This window comes from Peromyscus californicus, unplaced genomic scaffold, assembly GCF_007827085.1.
Source record: "Peromyscus californicus insignis strain IS unplaced genomic scaffold, ASM782708v3 Scaffold_20__1_contigs__length_68692818, whole genome shotgun sequence".
Lineage (NCBI taxonomy): Eukaryota > Metazoa > Chordata > Mammalia > Rodentia > Cricetidae > Peromyscus > Peromyscus californicus.
Genome location: NW_026294503.1, coordinates 56,866,187 through 56,889,334, shown reverse-complemented (window position 1 = coordinate 56,889,334; position 23,148 = coordinate 56,866,187). Strand labels below are relative to the sequence as shown.

The following is a 23,148-nucleotide window of genomic DNA, read 5'->3' as shown; positions in this document are numbered from 1 at the left end:
TCTCACTTTGGCAATAACTTTCTTGAAAAGGCAGAGAAATTAATTATAATTTCACATGTCCCTCTACCACATAAGCAATACATCACCTATAAAGTTATACCTCTTTCATTACTAACAGTTTTTCAGGACTTGGAGAGAAAGTTTTAGTCAGTTGTATATCAATAAAATTTTCATTGGAAAACCATCTCATAAGATATATGACTGTTAAAAAATTAAATGCTAAAAATTTGTTAACCAAAGAACATGATAGGACAATAAAGTCATTTTTTCAGAGAAAGACATGATAAAATTCCATGAAATAAAATGAAAATTAAAGAGAAAATTGTTGTAGAATTTATAAAGTTCTACAAGAGCTATTTCCAATATTTTAAATGAATTAAAAAGAAGCATCAAATCATTACTCAGACTCTAAATGGTATATTTAAGTGAGACAACAGATTTATTTTAAAATGTCAAAATGTACAATATGTTGAAAAATACATTTTTGCAACCATTTTAAATCTCTGATGAATATTTATGTCAGTTCCTAAGTATGTGAGAGGAAGTATAATTTTAGAAAATTCTTTTGGAGGTTGACGGTTCATCTGTCTACTTGGTTAGGTTGAGAAGTACCCAGGCAATCAATAAAGCCCACTGGTAGGGACATATCTGAGAGGATTGCTGAAGGACAGAGGAACCACCCTGAGTGTGAGTGTCCTGTCCCATTGGCCATGGGACAGAAAAAAAAAGGGAATGGAGAAAGCCTAGAGTACAGGCACTCTCTCTCTGATTCCTGGCCATGTGATTCTTGATGTGTGTTCCTCAACCCTGCCACACTGTGCCATCAACTTGTAGCTGAGATGTACTAAAACTTATGAAACCCAGGGCAAAAACAGCAATTCCTTCCTTAGAGATGTGCTGTGTCATATTTGTCTGATGAAAAATGCAAGTCACATAGTGATGTTTGGGGGAAGGGCTGGTAAGCCAGAAGTCCACACCACTCTTAGCTCTTTCTGAGAGTGTTGGAAGATATTCCTGTCATTTGAACTAAAAATATGCCAAAGAAATGGACATGTGTGCAGAAAATTGCAAAGGGACTGGAGACTATTGCGTTTACCAAACAAAATCCCTTCACGGTCATTACCTATTTGCTTAAGTTTCTAAGTAGACTCTCATGCTATTTAAAATAAAGTGTGTGTGTGTGTGTGTGTGTGTGTGTGTGTGTGTGTGTGTGTGTGTGTGTGTGTGTATTTCATTAGCCACTGGACTCCAGCTCCAGTACACTGTCTGACACATAGTGGATTTTCAGTAAATATGTGTTGAGTGAACAAAATGAGGCCACAGCAAGGTTTTGAAAGCATGAGATGCTGACTGCATTCATTGTTGAACTGGTTTCTACATCACTGACTACCTACACCTTGTCTTGGATTATTAACTGAGTATTTAAGCAACATTTGCTATCTTGGCTAGGTCCATTCAGCAAGGAACTACCTTCAGTTTCCGTTCAACATTTTGGTTTATCCACAAATAAAGCCATTCTTCAATTCTAAACTTGAATTCTGAAGTCTTGCCCATCATAGTTCTTTGAACACAACCCTTTAGAAGTCTATTTCCAATTTCTCTCTCATTTCTAGGATTGATTGTTTCTGAAATTTAATTTCTTTACACCTCGATTTTATTAGCCAATTAATGACCGTCCAAGTAGCAAAAGATATGTATATTCAGGCAAAGAAAATTTAGAAGTAATTCTAAAACTCAGTTTCTTATGTTTCCCATACCATATAGAAAGTAGTCATTTTAAGTTGTTGGGGAATATAACTAAGTTGAAGACAAGTGATGTTTATGACAACACAGTAGAGAAAACAATAAGTCAGTATGGAAAAACTCCACTGGTTATTCAGTAAGACACTGAAAATATCTAACAGGACAGGCCTTAGCTTGAATTTTTAGGAAAGAAAACTAAAGTGAAGAATACCTTCCTGCAGGAAACCAAGTGACTTAAAAATAGATTTAAATGAGTATAAAAATTAATAAAAGATTATCAGCGCTTTGGGAATTGTAAAAATAGAAACAATGAAAGACTTCTATATAAGGTTTTTTTACAAAATCAGAGACAATTTTTTTAAACACCAAAGATAGGGAAAAAGGAATTTAAGCATGCAATAAGTTCCTGGGCACCAAGAGGGGTTATAAAAAGTTTGTGTTGTCTCTGTTTTGTGACATTCTTTGCCCCATCAATGTATTTTCGGATCTTGCTAAAAAGTGAGGGTCATTTTAGTAGTGTTTTAGTATTGAATTATTAAAATAAGGGAAATGTATACATTTGTGTTTAGGATTGATGCTCGGCAATGGATAACCAGTTATAACATTCATCTGTCTGTCAGCAGGCATTTCCTAAAGCTCTTCATCTCAGCATGCCGTATTTTTATATTTATTCAAACACACAGATATCAATGATAATTAAAGGAAAAGAGGTCATGAATTTCAGGAAGGCATAGGAGGGGCTGGAGGGAAGAATGGAAAAATGATGTCATATTTAATTAATTTTTCATGGGAGAAATGTGCCATTTGTGATTGAGAATACTAGAAAGATAGTATATGAGAATCTTAATATTCCAATAAACACTTTTAGATAGCAAAAAAAACAAGAAATTTGATTTGAAAGAAAGGCTTGGAAGCTACAGTCACAGTGTGTATTATAAAGGGTCCCAGGTTGAACAGACCAAGAAGAAATAAACAGATTGGGTCAACCTCCTGATACCTATGAAACCGACGTCTCTGACTCTCCTTCCTCAGGTATCAAGTGGTGAAAAGGATCCTTTCTTTGCAACTAGCTGAGCAAGCCAATGACTCATAAGTGAAAGATAAAAGTGTTTATGACAACATTAGAGGTGTAATTTTATTTATTCTAAATGAGCCCATGAGAGCCTGAGGGTGATGGAAAAACAGATGTCCCCATAGACTTCCACTGTGGATGAGGTTTTCATTTTATGACTGTCTAATTTCATGCAGAGAACCTCTTCTTCTATGAAATGTAATTTAAAGCATACATGTACACATATTTTAATCTGAGATTTCCATCCCCATTTCTCTGAAAAAAAAATCAAGCAGCACAAAAGAGAACAGAAAAGTAAAAATGTATATGGGAAAAGAGTCACCTTGATCCTTAGTAAAGTGTGTCATGATTCTCTGGGACCAGGGGAGCTCCTTGATACCTCTCACTAAGCTCTGCTCTGGGAGATCCCCACTTCCATCACTATGAGGCTCCTCCAAGGGATTTGACACAAACACTGACAAATCAACTAGGCTACGATGGCCGACTAAGCCCAGATCCAACAGAATGCCAGCAACAATGCTCCCATTTCCTGACCTAAAGTCTCAAAGTTCTATCAACCCTGTTCAAAACAATGGAACGTGGTAAAGCGGGAAGCACTGACTTCATTTTATGCTGGACAAACATTAGCTCAAACTTTAAGATTTCAAGTGGTATTCACATCCAAAGAATGGAACTGTGAACCCCCAACGTGAAAATGAACAAAATGAGATATCTCAGTAAGTACCCATATCCTAGTCAATGCTCAGACATGATTTTCCCAGTATTACTGGTCTGTGTTTGAGATCTAAGTAGTCTTCAGTGTTCAGTCAAAGGGGAATAATTTTCTTTCACTGATGTCTCTTAAGAATTTCTTGAAATAGATCATTGAAAGAAGCAAAAGAAATACATATAATAGCATTTTCCCTTAGACTCAGAAAACAATCATATGAAGAACCTGAAAACTGAATTGAAGGCTAGACATGGCGGCACATGCCTTTAATACCACCACATTAGAGGCACAGGCAGAAGGACCTCTGTGAATTTGAGGCCAGCCTGGTCTATGTAGTGAGTCTCAGGCTAGCCAGGGCTACATTGTAAGACCCTGGAATTTTTATTATTGTATTTTCAAATGTTTACAATTCTATACTTCTATTTACTTCAGTACAAATGCCTACATGTTTGGTCATTAAACAAAGAAGTCAACCATCAGAAATGCAGCAGCATCTCATTGCTCTGAAAACTAGAATGGTGGAGTCTAAGTTGGATAAGCCAGAAATAGCTTTCTATCATTACAAGAATAAGCCATTTCAGTCCAATTGAAAGTAAATGAGGATTTTTCCTAACAATGTTTATATTATTAATGTGAGAGCTAGGCATTACACAGAAGTAAAGAACAAAGCAAAAAAAAAAAAAAGATTTGAAAGGTTTTCTTCCATTTGAAAACTTCACAACAATTACTATGCCAAAGAACTGTATCCAAAAAAATTGTTAAAATATGGCTTAATTAAAAATAACACTATTTGGCATTGATACTCTCCTATAAAGGTCTTATCCAAATATATCTAGGCAAATATCAAGCCATGCTTTTTCCATTAGCTGAGTATTCTGGCACAGATAATCACTTTTCTCAAAATGTTTATTAGTTCTGCATAGCTCTGCTCCTCTCAGGGACTCTCCATGTATTGAACTTTTTCCATAAATGTTGAAGGTGTTTCCCTCTTTTCTTTTTCTTTTTTGATAGTCTGTCTATGTGGCCCAAGCAGGTCCAAAGTCTCTAAGAAACTCAGGCTGGTCTCAAATTCAGGATCCTCTTACCTCAGTCTCCCAAATGCCAATCCCAGACTTTAACACCAAGCCATAATGTCAGGCCATTAAAACCTGGACCAGGTCAGACCCTGTTTTGGTCTAAACCTTTGTTTATCTTGTGGTCCATTTACTTCTGATCTTTTGTATCTTACAATTTGTCCTTTAAGTATGAGCAGGAGACAACAAGGATCATTCGGTCTTGCGGCTACCATTATTATTTCTACTTCCTTAATTGTAGTCTATCTCAGTAAAACTATTCATCCATTGTGTGAATGAAGAAGAACTTAGGATTAGCATAATCATAGAAAATGTTTAGCAGCATCTGACAGTATATAGGCAATGCATAAGTGTTAGGGATCCAGAAACAGCCAGAATGATGTTGTTCTAATATGTACTGAAAACATAGTGACTAATAATAATATCTTATTATCCCTGTAGAAGTCAGGGTTCTTTAAAGGAATGCGCATTAAAGGGTGATTTATATTAGAGTGGCTTAGGTTGTGGTCTGATTAACACAACTATGGTTGGCACTCAAAGGAAAGGCCAAGAATCTGGTAGCTGTTCCATCCTCAAGACTGGATGTCTCACCTTGTCTTCAGTCTATGTTCAAATCCCATCAAGGGAAGGTACCATCAATGGGATAGATGAATGAGCTTGCCAGTGAAAATGACACCAAGCAGGCAAAAAACCCAAAGCTTTCTTCTTCTACAACCTTTCATGTGGGCTGCCACTAAAATGTGAGGCCCAGATTGAGGGCTAGTCCTCCCACCTCAAATGATCCAATCAAGAAAATCCCTTACAGGCATGCTCATCTGCTTGTATGTTAGTTGATTACAGGTATAGTCAAGTTGATAACCAAGATTATCCATTACAATCTCTAGCATTCATTAGTTACATCTAGCATGTAACTAATACATGAGCCTAATTTCTCTTTTGCTAACCTATCTACAGTAGTTTTGTTGAACAGAATATCATTAAGTTTTAAGGCCAATGTTTTTACATTAAATTTTTCAAATTGATACTTCAACAACCTCCATGTTCACTCCAGCGACCAGAACTACACATTTACAGCATCACCTTTCCTTTAAAAAATGGTATTGCAAAAACTAATCACTGGTGGGAAAAGGTATGAAGATGTTGACGCACCATGAGATTGTTCTCCACAGATGTCGAAGCCCATGCTCAGGAAACTGGCATCAGTGGTGCACCACTCACATTTTCAGGTGTAATTCGCTCTGCCTATATCCCAGCCATTTCTCAATGTGTGATTATACAAACCCTCAATCATGGGACACTATATCCTTTCAATACATTATTTTGAAGCTATTTAAAATCATGTGTCTGTCACTGAAAAACATTCCACTATTACAAGATTTATCATGCATTTGATAACCCAGAGGACCACTAAAAGTCTACTGAACTGGCAGTGTGAGTTAAATAAGTACTGTCTGAAAATTCACTGTAACAAGAATAGTTGAGAGGATCTGTTGTTCCACGTGTACTTATTGAGCATCTGCTACATAAGGTGCTACAGTAGACAATGGGCATTCAATAATAAAGCAAAAGAGATGCCTTTTATGTTTCCAGTTGTAGGTGGATTTCCCTGGTTAGTAGACTGCCCTCTTTAGAGTAGGTTTCCCTGGTTAGACTTCCTGGTTAGCAACACTTGACATGGGAGTTAGGAAGTTGGAAAACAGGCCTCCAAAAACCTCTACAAGGATAGACATTTAAAAAGGTGTTCTTACCAGTAATGCATATTTTAGAGGAATCAATATTTCATTAATGTGAATGGGTCAAACATGTCTAACTCATCAAGCTCATTAATGGTGTTCAGCTAAACACACACATCAGACATCTTGCAAAATTGATGTATTTCTTTAAATAACATTTTGTTCCTTATCTGTAAGTAGAATTTTCCACACTTGAGCAAAGTAGCCTATCTTTATACTTAGAATTTGTTTATGGAATACCTATTTTCTAATCTTAAACTTGAGTTCCTCCTGACTAAAAATATCTTGTTGAAAAATGAATTTTAACTTAGCACTGGTTCCATTATCTAAAATTTAGGTTGCATGAAAGAAAGATAAACCTTTGACTATATAGGATCCAGAATATTACTGGTAGATAAATACATGGACATTCGAAGGTTTTGAAAAAATGTCAAGAAAAATTAGAAGATTATGTGAATCTAGAAGAAAAGCTTTAGTATCTCACTGCTGAGCCCAGAGCATGGCCTTGCTTCTTTCAAGTTGTGTTAATTGAATACATCTCTCTTGTGGGTGTGAATGGTTAATTCATTGATGATAATGAATAAACCATTATATAAATTTTAATATTTTAAACTCTTTTACCCATCTTTTAATTGCCATATTTAAAAAGCTTTCTTGGATGAAGACTATGTTAGCTACAGCCATTTCTCACTGTACTGGTGACTGTGTTTCTTTCTGAGAGCTGTAGTTGTTTAGTAATCTTGCAATGCTTTTCTCTCCTGATTTGTCCATGGCAACAGTGAAATACTTCCGTACAGGGCAACTGAACAAGGAAGGTCCTAATAAGTACTTTCTGAGTTAGGAATTTAGTATGGTCTTTAATCTCAAAAGATACATTGTGACACATGCTGACAGGGTATAGAGGTAGAAAATCAGGAGTTCAACGCTCTTGTACCACATCTTTGGGCCAGCAAGATGGCTCAGTGACTAAAAGTGATTGTTGTGCAAGCATGATCAGCCAAGTTCAGCCCCTGGACCTCATGGTAGAAGGAAAGGTCCACTCTTGAGGATTAACCTCTAACCTCTACCTGCACATGTGTTCCTGTGTGCGCATGCACACACACACACACACACACACACACACACACATACACACACACACACACACACACACACACACACACGCACACACACACGCACATACACACACACACAAAAGACTCACAAAATAGGCACACTACTGCATTTCCTAGTTGTACCTGAGACACTAATACATAATTATGATCCTCTCACTGAATTCTGAAAGAACTGAGAATTTATACATCCTAATTTTCCTCAATGTCTGTCATTGTGCCTGGCACCTGGGCAGTTTTCCATAAAGAGTTCCTTAGCTTAGGGAATTTGCTCCAGCTTTTATATAGGAAAGACTGTCCATGATAAGTTCGTGTATATGGACAATGGGAGTGTCTTTTCCACTTGGAACCCATGCAGGCATTTAAAGCTCAGTTGTAATGGCTATCTTAAGCCAACCCTCTTCTACAAATATTACTGAACATGGTATTTTTATATTAATCTTTAGTGACAGTTGTCAACAGAAAGAAGCTTGGTTATGTTACTCAACTGCCTAAGTGTATCCAAGCAAGAATATTTCCTAAGAATAATGGTGATATGGGTAGGTAAAGTTGAAGGCAGAAATCGGACAAATAACATGCTCATTTTCTTTACATTAATGAACACACAGCTATTGTCACTCCTAGTAGACAGAGAGAATGAGGCATTTGTAGGGATGACGCTGTGTTCACACTTTTCACTCTTATAGTCTCTTTTTGAAAGAAGCCAAACTAATTATCCTGTGGATGATTTATTTCAGTATTATTTTACAACCAGATCCTTACATGTTAACATAATAAAGGCCAACAAAAATAATACTACAGAAAACACCAAACTCAGGAATAAAATTAATTTAATATCCATGACAATTTTATAGAATCATTTTCCTCTATGGTAAGAATGTGTGAATTTTTTAAAAATAATACTTCCCTCTATATACAATCTTGGTTTATTTAACACATTTTAAAAGATTGTAAGAAAAAATCATTTTAAAAACATTATTTTCCAGGCTCAAGCACAGTAGAATTTTGTAGTGATTTTATTTGGTTTTTACCTACTTGTTCTGGAACTTTGGTGCCCTCATACTGACCTATTTCTTTTATTACTGGTCCATTTAGCCCACTCCTGGCTGCCTACCCACCCATGTCTTCAGTTGCTTCCCCTGTTCGCCACCAGCACCTTTTTTTGCCAACTGATATATCATTCTCCATCTGTTGAAATTGCCATGTTCTTTCTAGCACAACTCCGCCTCCAGCTTCCCTCCCAGCCACCTACCTTACTGTCCTTCCATCTGCTAACACAATGAACATCCCTGACACCTATTCCTAACTGAAACCATGGCAAGTTTTACACATAAACTCACCAGACACTCATTTCTTAAAGGGCCAGTACAATCACAATAACAACTTACTACTCAGTCTCTTAGATAGAGCTCAAACACACATTTAGCATTTGATTTCTTCTACATCCTAAAATTATTGGCTGTGCTCAACATTCTTCACTGACCATGTCTTGAATAATAGAGTGACTGCCCTTCAAAAGGGCTGATGTTTTTTGATGATGTTCTTCAGAGCCCTGCATTCTGTGTGGTCCAATCTGTTAATTGTACATGGTTCACTGTGTCCAAAGTTTTGTATTCAGTGATTAGAGACAATGTTTTCTTGAATACCACATCCTCACAACAGTTTAATTCAACTCAACTTGTAAGCTTAATGCTCTAGAAATATGTTTGAATTAAGATATGTTCTATAGTTGCCTATAAGATATCAAAGACTTTATGTAAACAATGTTAGTATATGATAATTTTAATTTCAAAATTTTGAAATTATATTGCACAAGGAATACATCTTCCCTCAGTTTTGACATACTTACTTATCAAGTGGAAGTTTGTTTTCATGTACTAAATGAGCATACACTGGAAGTTAAGGAGGTCATAGGAAAACATTAACAATCTTATACTTTGTTAAGCATTCATATTTCTAAATTATTTACCCTCTATTGACTATGACTCTGAGACTACTTAAGGTCATGCTTATAGGAGGCTTACTTGGGATTTATCTTTAAATTGAAACAACAGTCTCATTAAAAGCCATTCTGGTAAATAAACTAGTTAGGTTAAAATCCTGGGAGTATACTGCCCTAGTTATGCCAATGTATATTATATTAAGATGATGTTTTCACGTTTGCTTTTTATAGGCTTTATTATTTAGGCTTGATGATGATAGAATATGGGGAAATGAGATGACACTCATTGGTCATCAAGAAGACAACTTATCCTCTCAGATTCTAAGAGAAAAGAGCACCACACACTAGGAAGATTTACACAGATACATAGAAGCTGATCAGAAGGCAGAGCAAGTGAGGGGCTGCCTAGCTTTCAAGGGAAGAGGTCAGGGGGAAAACTTAAGATGGCCTAGTTTGATTTCAGTCATCTCTAGAACACAGAAACTGATTATCCTCCACTTTTCCCATTGGTGGATGGCAGCAAGTGATTGGTGGCCCAATGAAGAAGTCAGGATAAGGAGACTACGACAGCATGGGCGTAGCGTTGGTTAGAGTGCATTTGCAAAATGCACTCAACTTGTTTACTAACTCTAGAAACTGGTTAACTGTATTAAAGGCAGTTTCTTCAGGGTCAGCAAAGTGAAATAATCAGAACACAGAGGATAAATGACTGACAACCATTAAAAAGAAATGTTGAGAGTTATGTGACATGGGTGGAGGATTCCGTGGCTGCAAATGTCTTCAGTGAGATTATCAATGTCTGTGAGTGCAAAGTATGTGCAAGATCAAGCCATGCACACTATTCTGGCAGGAAAGGTTTAGTATCCTGCCACATCATTCTTCTTAAGTCTACTGTCCCATCCCTCTGTTTCAGGTTTGACTTCAGATGGACACTTTGAACCTGTTCATCAATACTTCAAATGAATATTCTACTATCAGAATCCACTTTTAAACTGGGAGTACGGGTCTTCATTTCATCCATGATTTTTGCCAAATACTTTTGGCTGACAGGTTTCCATCCTCCATTTTATTTATTTGATCTCTTTGAAAATCAAGTCCATTATCTTCTTTTGCATATATAGAGCCAGCGAACACATTAGATCCTAATTAAGTGCTTATCACACTAAGTTGCCTGTGAGAGGAAAGGTATTAAGCAATTACAAAAATGGAGTGAAGGGGATCAGCTGGTAAAATAGGCACCATAGTGGACTTATAAAGAGATAGACCTCAGTCAGCTCTTTTTTATTTATTTGCTTTTATGTTTTCTTTTTTTGTGAGACAAAGTCTTTCTCTATAGCCTGAAATTCTCTGAATTTCAGGCAGACATCACCACCCACCTCAGTCGATTTCAAAGAACATTTCTCGGAGCTGGAGAGATGACTTCACAGTTAAGAAGTATGGTTGCTGGCATCCAGGATGGCTCACAATCATCTATAGCTAACACCAGCTCCAAGCTTGCTAATGATCACTTCTGGCCTCTGGGAGCACACATGCATGCCATAGGCACAGTCACACATAATTAAAATGTAATAAGTAAATCTTTAAAAAGGAGTATAGATGAAAAATATTTCATATAGTACTGAGGGAAACATTTTAGGAGGGGCTACTCTTACTATTATTACAATGGGAGATCAAAGGAAATGAAGTCTCTCCGTGTCAATCTTTGTTATCAGTTCATACAGGGAAGACTTTTGTCAGGTGTGAGCTCAGGACAGTCCACCAAATTCCCTTTGGGAAACTTCCTTGCATATAAGCAATTTGTATAGGTATTAATGTTTGTGAACACAACATTAATACCTATACAAATTGGAAACAATATCCCTTTTCAAATATTGATTGTTATGTCTCTTAATCTTCCACAAGTGACCTGCAATGCCCCACAAACTTTTATACTGAATTATTCATACGTGTGTGTGTGTGCTACTTTTATACTAAGAAGGAGTTTTTCATCTGTTCTAAGAGTGGTTAATTGTTTAGGTTTGGTAAGAACAGATGAGAAAGGAGAGAGAAAGGGCAACCTGTTATTCCCATGGATACTGTGAGAGAAGAGCACCTTACACTTAGCTCGTGTAAGACACCTGGAGTCTGGTTGGAAGGTGGATGAGAGAACAGGATCTTCACCTTAGACTTATTACAAAGTGGTCTATTTCATGTCTATACCATACTTATTCTGTATCAGAAAACTTCCAAGTCTATCATTTTGAGATATTTGTGTCACCTGATTTCTTACTCTAAATTACTAACAAATTTTCAAATGAATTATCAAGCCTTAATGAACCATATTCAGAATACTGAAACACTGATGCTTAAGAAGTATGATGCATATAAAATACTAATTCTATCAATTTTCCTTTCAGACTTTGTTTTTTACATTTGGCTACCACATTCCTCCTTCTATTGCCCCTCCCTGTTTGTGTGTTGTCATATTCTTTAGTCTCCCCTTTCCGACTATATTTAATATGATTATTATCTTGTCATTAAAATCACCAAAAGAATTCACTTATTTTAAGGTTGAGATTAAAAATTTTCATGAATTTGCTGGTTTTTCCCAATTGATCATCCACAGAAATTAATTCTAACTGCTGTTACAGGTAGGCACTAGCCCGTGTCACCCCACATTTCCCTCTTGTGACCTATAAACTACCTTTTATGTGTCTATCAACATACTGTATTGTACTGTATTTATTTTAATTTTCCTTCAGCCATATGCAGCACATAGTACTTTCTTTCCACTCACCACTCAGAATTTACTATACTTCCTTGGGCAATAGTTCCTGCCCCCTCCCCTTCTTCCTTTTTTATTTTCCTTTGAATTCTAAGGGCTGCCTCAGGCAGAAGGCATTTTAGAACTGAACACTGTGACTCAGCATCAAGAGACCTCAATAAACAAGAACTTCCCTCTACCTCTGTTTCCCTTCCCTCGGGGAGAATTCCACCTGTGAGTTTCCTCCTGTAACTGAACTGGATTAACTCTGTAGACTGAACACATCAGACAGCGTCTGAGCCACACCACGCTGCTGCCAGAAGCCCAGGTGATGGAGGGATGCTGGCAGAACTGTCATGCTCTGGGAAACGCTTGGGAAGCGGATTTCCTGGCCTCTTCTCACTCTTGGGCATTTCTTTGTTTTCCAGGAAAATGATGCCCATTGTATATTAAATAAAAAAAAAAATCGAATTGGATTTCTCTGCTGTTGGTTTCATAAAGATGATTTAACAAACACATTAAAATTTAGTCTCAACAAATATGCTTCATACATAGTATATTTATATTTATTGTAAATTATGAGTTATAGTATGTGTGTCTAACGTGTATGTTAATAATATAAATGTACATGGAAAAGTATCCTTAAGAAATATTACAGTTTGAGTCCTTCACTAAATATTTACTGATGTTACTTTTGTACCCCAAAACAAGCTTAGGAATTCATGTGCCAATCATTTAGTTTTAATTCACAAAGACCTCTAACCCATATAGTCATATTCAGTACTATGTGTTCAGTTTTCTGAGTTGTTGAAAATTTTCTTTGTCTCATACAGGGAGCTCTACAACTGTCATAAGCTTAATTTTTAAAACACTAAGGAAAATATGTATATTTTTCCAGTAAATTTTACAGTATTCTATTGATCTAGTCCTTTTGAAATAACATGTTCTTGACAGTAGAAGAAAAGGCAGTGTAGGAAAAAAAGTCCAACTGTCCTGTTTCTGACAAGGTCTTCCCTCAAGGACATGCAATTCCAAATTGTTCAATTTACTTACATCTGCTAAAAAAAAAAAAAAAGAAAAAAAATGCAAGGCAGTTTTTTGGGTATGATGGTCCTGCTGCGGCTTCCTTAACTTCCAGGGGAACTGAGAATTTTGAGTATGATCACCTTTTTGTACAATTTGAAATGCCGACATCAAGGTAATGATCTGAGCCAAGCCCTGCCACAGCCCTGCTAAAACTTCTCCAGTAGGAGGTAATTTCTACTCACTGATACAGCAGCTCACTCCCGGGCTGCCCCTCCCCAGCCTACCAGCTTTCATCTCAACAAGGCACACACATCTAAGTTCCTGCTCGTTCTTGAAAAGCCTATTTCACATCCATACTGTCAACTATATAAAATAATGCCATCTCTCAATTAACATGATAATTGAGAGCCGTGCCACTGCTGCTGGATACACGGAGGAGATCTGAGTCTCTACCGCCGGCACCGCATCGTCGTTAATCCCAACTCAGCACATTACCTAACCTAGAGAAAAATCTTGGGACTCACCGTATGTGTTGAATCATCTGCCGATCTTGGTATAATATCTGTTTCAAATTGTCCCTTTGAATAGACTCGGGGAGAGTTAAGACACACGCTGTCTTTCTTCTGCAGCAGAAGGCAAGTTAAAAGGGCCTCAAGCTGTGACCTCAGAGGCAGGCACAGCCGCTCCCATCCTTCAGCCAACCTTCTGCGAAGAACAGGTTATAAGACTGCAAAGCTGGCTTTCTACATAGCGATACTTTCAAATCAAGCATTCTGGGCTGTGAGCTGTGGATTTACATCCCCGAACCCGGCTGGCTGGAGTCAATGCTGCTTCTATGCCTGAAAATATTAAGCATTTCACTGCAGTCACTTAATGCAAGAAACTATCTGAGGCGACTTCACAAACCCTGTCATTCTGTTTGGGGACTAAAGAATAAGCAGGACATGCATAATTCATGCATTGGAGTCTTCAATACACTTCCTGTAGCCTGGGCTCTACCCAGTAATGTGCTATTGATCACCTCATCCCTAAGACAATCGGAGCTCCCTGATTGGTTTATTTCCACAAATAAAATTACAACCTAAATCATAGGCTGAAGCCTCCAGCCCCGCTGCAGCTTCTCAGGGAAGACATTCCCATAGCCGAAATGACATCTGCAAGCTGCAGAATATCGAAGCTGGGCTCCTTTTGGCAGAAACTACAGAATCTGTTTTGCTTTATTCAAAAAAGGCATACTTACTGTAGGATTAAGCTGGGTATTTCACACTGTCAGTATAATACATAGAGCTGTTTCCTTCATCATTTTAAAGACATCAACAAGGACAAATGAAAATTAAGAAAATAAATACATAAAAGAGTCACATGTGTCAAAAAAAATTAGGAGCCTTTCCCGGGCCTCATTCAGTCACTGTTCTTAGAAGAATTATTCTAAAATAGTTAGCTTGTCATTTCAATAATGTGCAAAGGACTTCTTTTATTAATATCATAATGGAGAACGTGGTAATCCTTATTAAATATTCTAGACCATGATTACTTTTATTCTGGGTGTGCCAATGGTTTGGAGATCTTTCTCTAAGAATTTAATCTTCAAAGAACACATCATAGTTTACAATGATTGAAAAAAAAACAGCTGTTCAACAAAACGTACATTTAATTATGCTTGTATTCATCAAAGGAAAGAACAGGTCCTAGCACTTTAAAATGCTATCATAGTATTTGTGGAAATACTACTGTGGGAGGTCCCTGTGAATCTTAAAAATGTGTGTATCTATAAATAGTACACGTCTACTCAAAGACCTCTGGACTAAAACTAGTTGTCTTATGTTTCTACACAGGCAGAGTGAACATAATGCTCTTGAAGCCACTGAAAGTCATGAAATCACATCTTCCCAAAGCCTTTTTATACACACACGCGCGCGCGCGCACACACACACACACACACACACACACACACACACACACACACATACACACACATACACGAGTGCATACAAACACACATTTATATTTCTGTGCTATCACGTTTGATCCCTGATAAAGACAGAGTGAAACCTTTTCTTGACTTGAGGTTAAAGAGCCACTGTGAGGGCACAGCCATTCTCCCGCCCCACGTTTTAGATTGTGCAGAGCAATTCCCTTTTAGAGTAGGCACGACTATGTTGGTCTTCTGTCAGTAAACCAAGAGCAGGTACCAGCATTTGAAGGCAGTGGAGGTACTGTTAGCAACAGAGGTACAGTGTAGAGATGAGTTGAAAAATACACTTTTATTCCAAGTGTATATGACACGAAGGTCTGCACCGGACAAATGGAGATTCTTCTAGAGCAGACTGCAGGGCAGTGTGGGAAACTAACCACCCAATTATGATAATGAATGCTGTATTCATACTATTTTCTTCTGCCCTGGGTAGTGTCCACTTTTATATTTATATATTTCTGTCAATCTAACAAATTTTAACTAAATTACAGAGTAGGCTTTTTCTTATATTTTATCTCTTTCTCTGATTGATGATCTTTACTCAAGTCAAATACAAGATGGACTTGGGTATTTTTGAAATTAATATAGTAATTTATTAAAAGACACAATTTCTCATGAGAGAGCATCTCATTAAAAACAGTAGATATTGGGGATATAGAGATGGCTCAGCAATTAAGAGTATTGACTATCTTCTGGAGAACCGGGATTCCATCACCAGAACCCACCTTGCTGCTCACAACCATCTGTAACTCTAGGTAAAGAGAACCTAGCACCTTCTCCTGGCCTCTGAGTGCACCAGGCAAGCACATAGTAAACAGACACACATGCATACAGAACACTCATATGGATATAATAAACACCCATATGGATAAAATAAAACAAATAGTCTTTTTAAAATTTAAAGTAAATAAATACATAAGTAAAAAAGTAAAGAATTTGACAGGTTTGGAATGTACCAAGTACGAGGCTATTAGAGTACTATCATACAGAGATTCTAAGTTACTTACATAATATTTAATAACTATAAATGATGTGAGTCAATAGTGTATGTCCAGGTGGCTAGGATGAGTATGAGTTTGGTTCATCCCTATAAAATGAATGGGAAGAAAATCTGTTTTTTTTTTTCATAAAAACATTCATGATACATATCTAAAATGAAGATTCTGAATTATATATGCCAAGGCTCTGAAAATGGAGAGAGAAGTGTGTGTGTGTGTGTGTGTGTGTGTGTGTGTGTGTGTGTGTGTGTGTGTTTGTGTGTGTAAACTATCGACCTAGAATGAACCAAGAGTTAGAAACCAGCAAAAAAAAAAAAAAAAAAAGAACAGTGTGGTATAAGATAAACGATGAAGACAGTAAATCCCAAGGAAGTCAGAAAGCTTAAGTGAGTTCTGAATGAAAGGGGCTGCAGAAAGTGGACAACAGCACCCCCAGGTAAAACGAGGCCCAAGGCTGTAATAAAGACCCAGTGTCCATTTCTCAGAAGTCTGGCTATTCCTGAGGGAAAAAGCAAATGAACAAACACTTAACCAATCTTTCCAGATGGATGGAGAACAGAGGTGGTCATTTCAAATAAATTTGATCTCTTGACAGATCAAATGGCTTTCCAATATTTTGAATTTATAATGCCCACAAAATAAAGAATGGATTCTACAATGGACAGTAAAATAAATTCAAATTTGGGAAAAGCCAAAGCATAAGCTAGATTGTCAAATCTGTGATATCTGTTAAGATGTATAACTGATCTCCTTGACTCACATCATTTTGAACAATGTGTTTTCAATAACCCAGAAATAATAATAAAAATAATTAATAATAATATCATGAAAAATTTGGGGAAGAACTAAGTGTTTTTAAGTTAAGGAACAAGGACTGTAAAGAAGGATTGTGTCTACCTTGCATTTGAAGACATTCTCTGTTTTACCAATGTCACAAAAACACTTTTACTCATAATTTTCTGATTATTTTTAAAAATATTTGTGTAACTTCTGCATGCCAAAAACAAGTTTTTGCTAGACACTAGAAAACCAAACATGCACATACCTTTTAAATAATGAAAGTATTTCAATTCAAGAAAAAAGAAAAACACGTGTAGTAAAGAGAGTCAAAACTGAGTCTCTAGCACATTGTTCAGACAACACTAAATAATTTCTAATTCTACTAAAAGTAGCTTTCCCTAATATCTTAATTTACTCTCAGGTTCCGTGTACCCAGACCATTTCCTTGGTTTAATAAAAATTATCTAATTGTAATTCAATCTCCATGTAAAAACAGGTCACTACAAACACAAACATTAGTTATAGTATAATTAAAACTACATTTAAAGTACTTTAAGTTTATAAAAATATTATTACAGATAATTAGAATAATCCCAATTTAACCATGCTTACTAACAATATGAAAAGAAGCAGCTTTTCCTTTAGGAGGCTAGATGTTCTTAAATGAATGCATGAGTAACTCCAAGTCAGCAGAAGTCTGAACCTGTGCTGCCTCTGGAGAGCCTGAACAGCCTTGGGTACAAACCAGTCAGCCTTTCTAAAGACACATCAGGGAAATGTTTGGAAATTATAGTCTACTAATCTTCTCTGGGAACCAATTCAAACATTTTCAAAATTGTTGACTCAAAATAAAGTTTTGATTCTAGACAAATTAGACCTACCTCATCACGCTAGACCTACCTCATATGTCTTCTCTTTCTAAAATTTGGCAAAAAGCTGTATATTCTTAACATCTTCAGGATTTTTGTGCTTTTCAAAAGTGTGCCTAAACCATGAATGACTGAAGAACGTCTAGTGGGTAATGACATTAATAAGATGTCAGAAAAGGAGGTAACAGGCTTCTTTTCTACCTCCTTGCAAAGACAGCAATTAGAGATTCAGAAACAACAATGACAAGGGGCCCAACTAAGAACCTAGAGGAAGTGTATCGAAAAACAGAGGTCAAGCTCACAAGAATTGGTGGGTGGCACAGCTTTGACATCTAGAGACTCCTACAAAGCTGGGGTGTCAGTATCAGCATGTATAGAGAACCACCATCAACCCCAGTGCTCCCAGTGACCTTTTCTTTGCAGGAAATGACCTTTTGTGGCTAGACTTGTCAGCAGTCATTGAGAGTTTGAAATTTCTTCATGGAGAAAGAGATATTGTGTGCCTACCCACCAAAGGATCCACAGCTGTACATTAAACACCTTACAGCGCTTCATGTGCCCCAGATCCTGGACTCATGGTCTTACCCAGGCTTCATGACTCTATGGTTGTATTTGTGTGTCCATGCTTCAGAAACTGGTGGAACCAGCTCAAACCACTGTAGCTCAGGCCCTGGGTCTATGACCTAGGTGCACCCTAATAAACTTATTGTGCACCCTAATAAACTTATCTGGGGTCAGAGACAGAACAGCCACTAGATACAAAGGCTAGAAAATGGTGGCACTCACACCTTTAATCCTAGCACTCCAGAGGTAGAAATCCTTCTGGATCTCTGTGAGCTCAAGGCCACATTGGAAATGGCCAGGTATGGTGACACATGCTTTTAATCCCAGAAAGCGAGCCTTTAATCCCAGGGAGTGGTGGTAGAAAGCAGAAAGGTGTATAAGGCATGAGGACCAGAAACTAGAAGCATTTGGCCTGGTTAAGCATTCAGGTTTTTGAGCAGCAGTTCAGCTGAGACCCATTCTGGATGAGGATTCAGAGGCCTCCAGTCTCAGGAAACAAGACTAGCTGAGGATCCAGCGAGGTGAGGTAGCTGTGGCTTGTTCTGGTTCTCTGATCTTCCAGTTCACCCCAATACCTGGCTCAGGTTTGATTTTATTAATAAGAACTTTTAAGATTCATGCTACACTTATGTTCACAGCTGGCCTTGGAACCCTTGCTCCACTGTCATCCACACTACTGTTGGCAAGCAAGTCACTACAGTAGGCTCCGGAGCCACTGTTGCCCATGTGAACCTACACCCTGCAGCTCCGTGTCACCTCTCAGGCACTACAGCCACCTCTGCAGAAGACACAGTGATAATACTTCAGTGTCTCTGCATCCTCCTTTATTCTGAATCCCACCTCCATTTGCATTTTATGAGCATACATGTCTCACATAGTGTTGCTAACACAGTGATGGAGGGACCAGGGTCAAGGTGGCCCACATGTACCATGATGCAGCCATATTTCTGCCTGCTTCATGAATATTGTTCCCATGAGTATGGTCCTGGCATGTACACTGGAACATGAATGTCCATGGGAGACAAAAAATGATGAAGATTGTGGTGGTATTTTACTTGTACTGAAATGTGATTTTAATTGTATGTTAATAAATAAAGTTGTCTGGGGGTCAGAGCTATTAGAGCCATAGCAAGTGCATGGCGGCAGTGGCACATGCCTTTAAGGACCTGGAGGGCGGTACATTCAGGCAGTAATGAGGCAGTCATGTGTTTGGGTTTACAATCAATGAGAAGGCAGAACAGCTAGACTATATAAAGACATACACACAGGAAGTAGGCCCCTTTTGGAGAGCTCTCTTGGCTGAAGAGGATCGCTGAATCAGGAAGGGTGAGGCTCTTAGCTCTGACCTCTTGGCTTTCTTCTCTGAATCGGCTCTGTGTTTCTTATTTAATAAGACAGTTGGTTATATCTACAGAAGATAACCTCAAAGCCTTGACCAGAAAGACCTCAACCACCTGCACTGTTCTGCTGATAACCCCAAGCTTTGTCAGTAGAAGCTGCTGTTATTAGACTACTGGTGCCCTCAGCTGAAAACATTTCATGGAGATCACGCTGTCATGTTGGAAGCACATCAGTTGTTAAGCATCCTCCTAGCCATCTGCAAGGGAAGATGTTTTACCACCAAAACCAGTTGTTTGTTTTGTTTTGTTTTATCCAAGACAAAGTCTCACTAGGTAGCTCTGGCTGTCCTGGACCTTACTCTGTAGAGTAGGCTGGCCTTGAACTCATAGAGAGCCACCTGCCTTTTCCTCCTGAGTGCTGGAGATTAAAGGTGTGTACCACTACACTGGGCTTCCAAAACCAATTTGGAAAGTAGAAGAAATGAGGTGCTGCTCCATTAAATGTGCAGATCTCAATACAAGGCAGTGAGAAAGAGGAGAAACCAAGGGTATAATGCCACCAAAGGGTCATTGTAACTTTCTGGTCACAAATCGCAGGGAAATAGAAATCTACAGATTACTTGAAAATAATGTAAGAGTAATCATTTCAGGGAGGCTCATCTAGTTTCAAGGAGCACAGACAGACAACAAGTGAGATTTAAAAAGTACATACACTGAGCAGATTCAACTTAATGAAACTTAAATAGTACATGAACAACTCAAGTTCAACCGAAAGACAATGATTTAATCAAAAACAATTCTTGAGTTGAAGAATACAAAGGATAAATTGAAAATATAATAAAAATGTAATATTAGATATGGTCAAGGAGAAGTAAGAAGCCAAGACATTTGAAAATACCAGTCAGAGAACAAGGTTAAAATTAATAAAAAAAAATATGATTTGTATGATATAATCAAGTCACATTTTAGGAGTTACAGGAAAAGAGAAAGAAAAACATACAGAAATAGTTAAACTCTGACTGAAAGGTTCCTGGATATGGAGGAAGACATGAATATCTAAACACACAATATTTAAAACTCTCCAATTTTATTCAACCCCAGAAAGTCCTCACAAAACAATGTCTAATCAAAGTGCAAAAAGTAAACGACAAAAAATTTGAATGAAGAAAGGGAAAGGGATTTCTTCACACACAAAAGATTGTCTTTAAGACTATCAATAGATTTCTCTGAAGAAACTTTGCAGACCAGCTACTCTCACAGAATGGACAACCCCAAAATTCCAGCTGGGTGTACCATATGGAGCAAAACTGTCTGAAAGAAAGGAAAAGAAATAAAGCTATTCCCATACAAACAAAAACCAAAGGAATCCTCATTGGGGCATGTTCCTGGTACTGAAACTCAAGGGACCTTGTAACATGAAAGTATATGAAGGAGTTAATCTCACAGATGAGAACACATAAGGTACAAAATCCAGAACACTCTATATTACAACAGTGCTGAATAAATCAAGTTAAAAGACAAAACCACCCAAAACAAATAGCTACAATACTTTGTGGATGAATATCCGGTATGAAAAATATAATTTGTAAGATCAAGCATTAAAATACATGTTGAGGGATAAGAGGTTTTGTATATGATTAAGCTAACCAAGTTTTGGCTTAAAATAGATTATTATAAGATGTAACCAAAAAATAAAGCCTTATTGTAGAAATAGGAAAAGTAAAGAGAAAAGAAAAATCAAAGTCTGTCATCTCAGCAAAATCATCAAATAACAAAGAGATCACAATAGAAAGAAGTGATCAATGAAATAATCAGAACATATTGGCAATGTTAGGCATTGTAGAGTCATGTTGATGTTATTAAATTCTCTAATCAAAAGACAAAGGGTGGTTGAATGGCTATAAAAATCCTATGAAAGGGTCAGTCACTTCACTATATATAGTGTGTGTGTTTATATACATATTTGCAACAACTAATTACATAAAACATACATTAATATAACTGAAGGGAGAAATGGATACAATAAAAGCAAGAGACATTACTACACTACTGCGTAGTAACAAATATACAATTTTGACAAAGAACTGTCACAGAATTGTGGATTTGAATAATCACATAATGCTACATTGCTCAAAATCATTTCATTATTATTCTAGCATATAAATGTGTAGGAAGAAGGTGGCCAGTCACCCTGACTGAGCCATGGCTGCCCAGGCCTGCTTGCACCTGCATACGCAAGCACTATAATAACTTCCTCTTGGAGCCAACCTGGAATCTGCCACTGTGCTGAGAGAATGCTGGCAAAGAGTCTGCTTCTGTGACCCACCTGACTCCCAGAGTCTGTGTCGTTGACTTTGTGCCTCCTCACGCCTCCCCCAAGGAGTGCCCATATAGGGCCACCCACAACACTGCAACATAAGTGTATGCTGTGGGCTTCTAAGTAGATGTGCATATATATATATATGCAAATACTGTGAAGATTTTATTAGGTTTATTCAGCTCACATCAGTGAACACTTGTAGCTGAAGTTTTCCTGGTCCCGCCTGTCTCCCATGGGCCCCTCAGTCCTGCAATCCTGCAGTCGCTCAGACCCAAGTAAACACACAGAGGCTTATATTAATTAAAACTGCTTGGCCATTAGCTCAGGCCTACCACTGACTGGCTCTTACATTTAAACTCAGCCCAATTCTATTCATCTGTATGTCACCACGTGTTCTGTGGCTTTACCTGTATGCCATTACATACTGATCCCTGGATGGCAGGATGGCATCTCTTGACTCAGCCTTCCTCTTCCCAGAATTCTCCTTGTGTGCTTATCCTGCCTATACTTCCTGCCTGGCTACTGGCCAATCAGCGTTTTACTTATCAACCAATCAGAGCAATACATATTCATAGCATACAGAACATCCCGCAGCAAATACTGTGTATACATGGATCCTTCCCCTCTAGTCACAAGGCTACAAAGAACACAAGTTATACTTACCTGACTTTGTTTTACAAGAAATCTTTCAAATCAGTCTAGAAAGTCATAAACTTCTCTTCCTCAATATAGTAATTTCAAACTCTATTTGGACAAAAGTTAATTTTCATGCACTTCCTGTTCTTATAGACTCAAGAAGTAAGCTTTTCTTTAATAAGGCAACTTTTAGTTGCTTTTGATTCTTATGCTTTACAGCATATTTTTATTGTCTGCCAAAATCTAAGTCCTATGGCAGGATATTAATTTATCAGGAAGTTCTTTTGTAAAAAACATTTGATCTTATGTAGCTGTTGGACAGGAAATCAACTTTGCTTCTTCACACGAAGGGTTATATTAATTCTAGCAGCTATAATTTCCGAAAAGAAAGATTTTATCACAGATGTTTGCAACATAGAGTTAAACAGGTGATCTTAACAACATCTTGAAAGAAAAAAAAAAACCTAATAACTTAGTTCTACAGAGCAGGTACAGGGATCTTTTGAATAAAGC

General features: G+C 37.5%; 1 protein-coding gene across 4 annotated transcripts in view; it reads right to left on the bottom strand.

The window, feature by feature from the left end:
• Cntn1 (contactin 1) overlaps positions 1-23,148 on the bottom strand; it is a 305,783-nt gene that overhangs the window by 179,326 nt on the left and 103,309 nt on the right. Inside the window, exon 1 of one of the 4 annotated variants that reach the window (XM_052748697.1) lies at positions 13,678-14,113. The exons of the other annotated variants lie outside the window; for them this stretch is intronic. The gene's annotated coding sequence lies outside the window, so the exon portion shown is untranslated. Of the gene's footprint in view, positions 1-13,677; positions 14,114-23,148 lie in introns of those variants that run through there. 4 annotated transcript variants of the gene reach the window in all.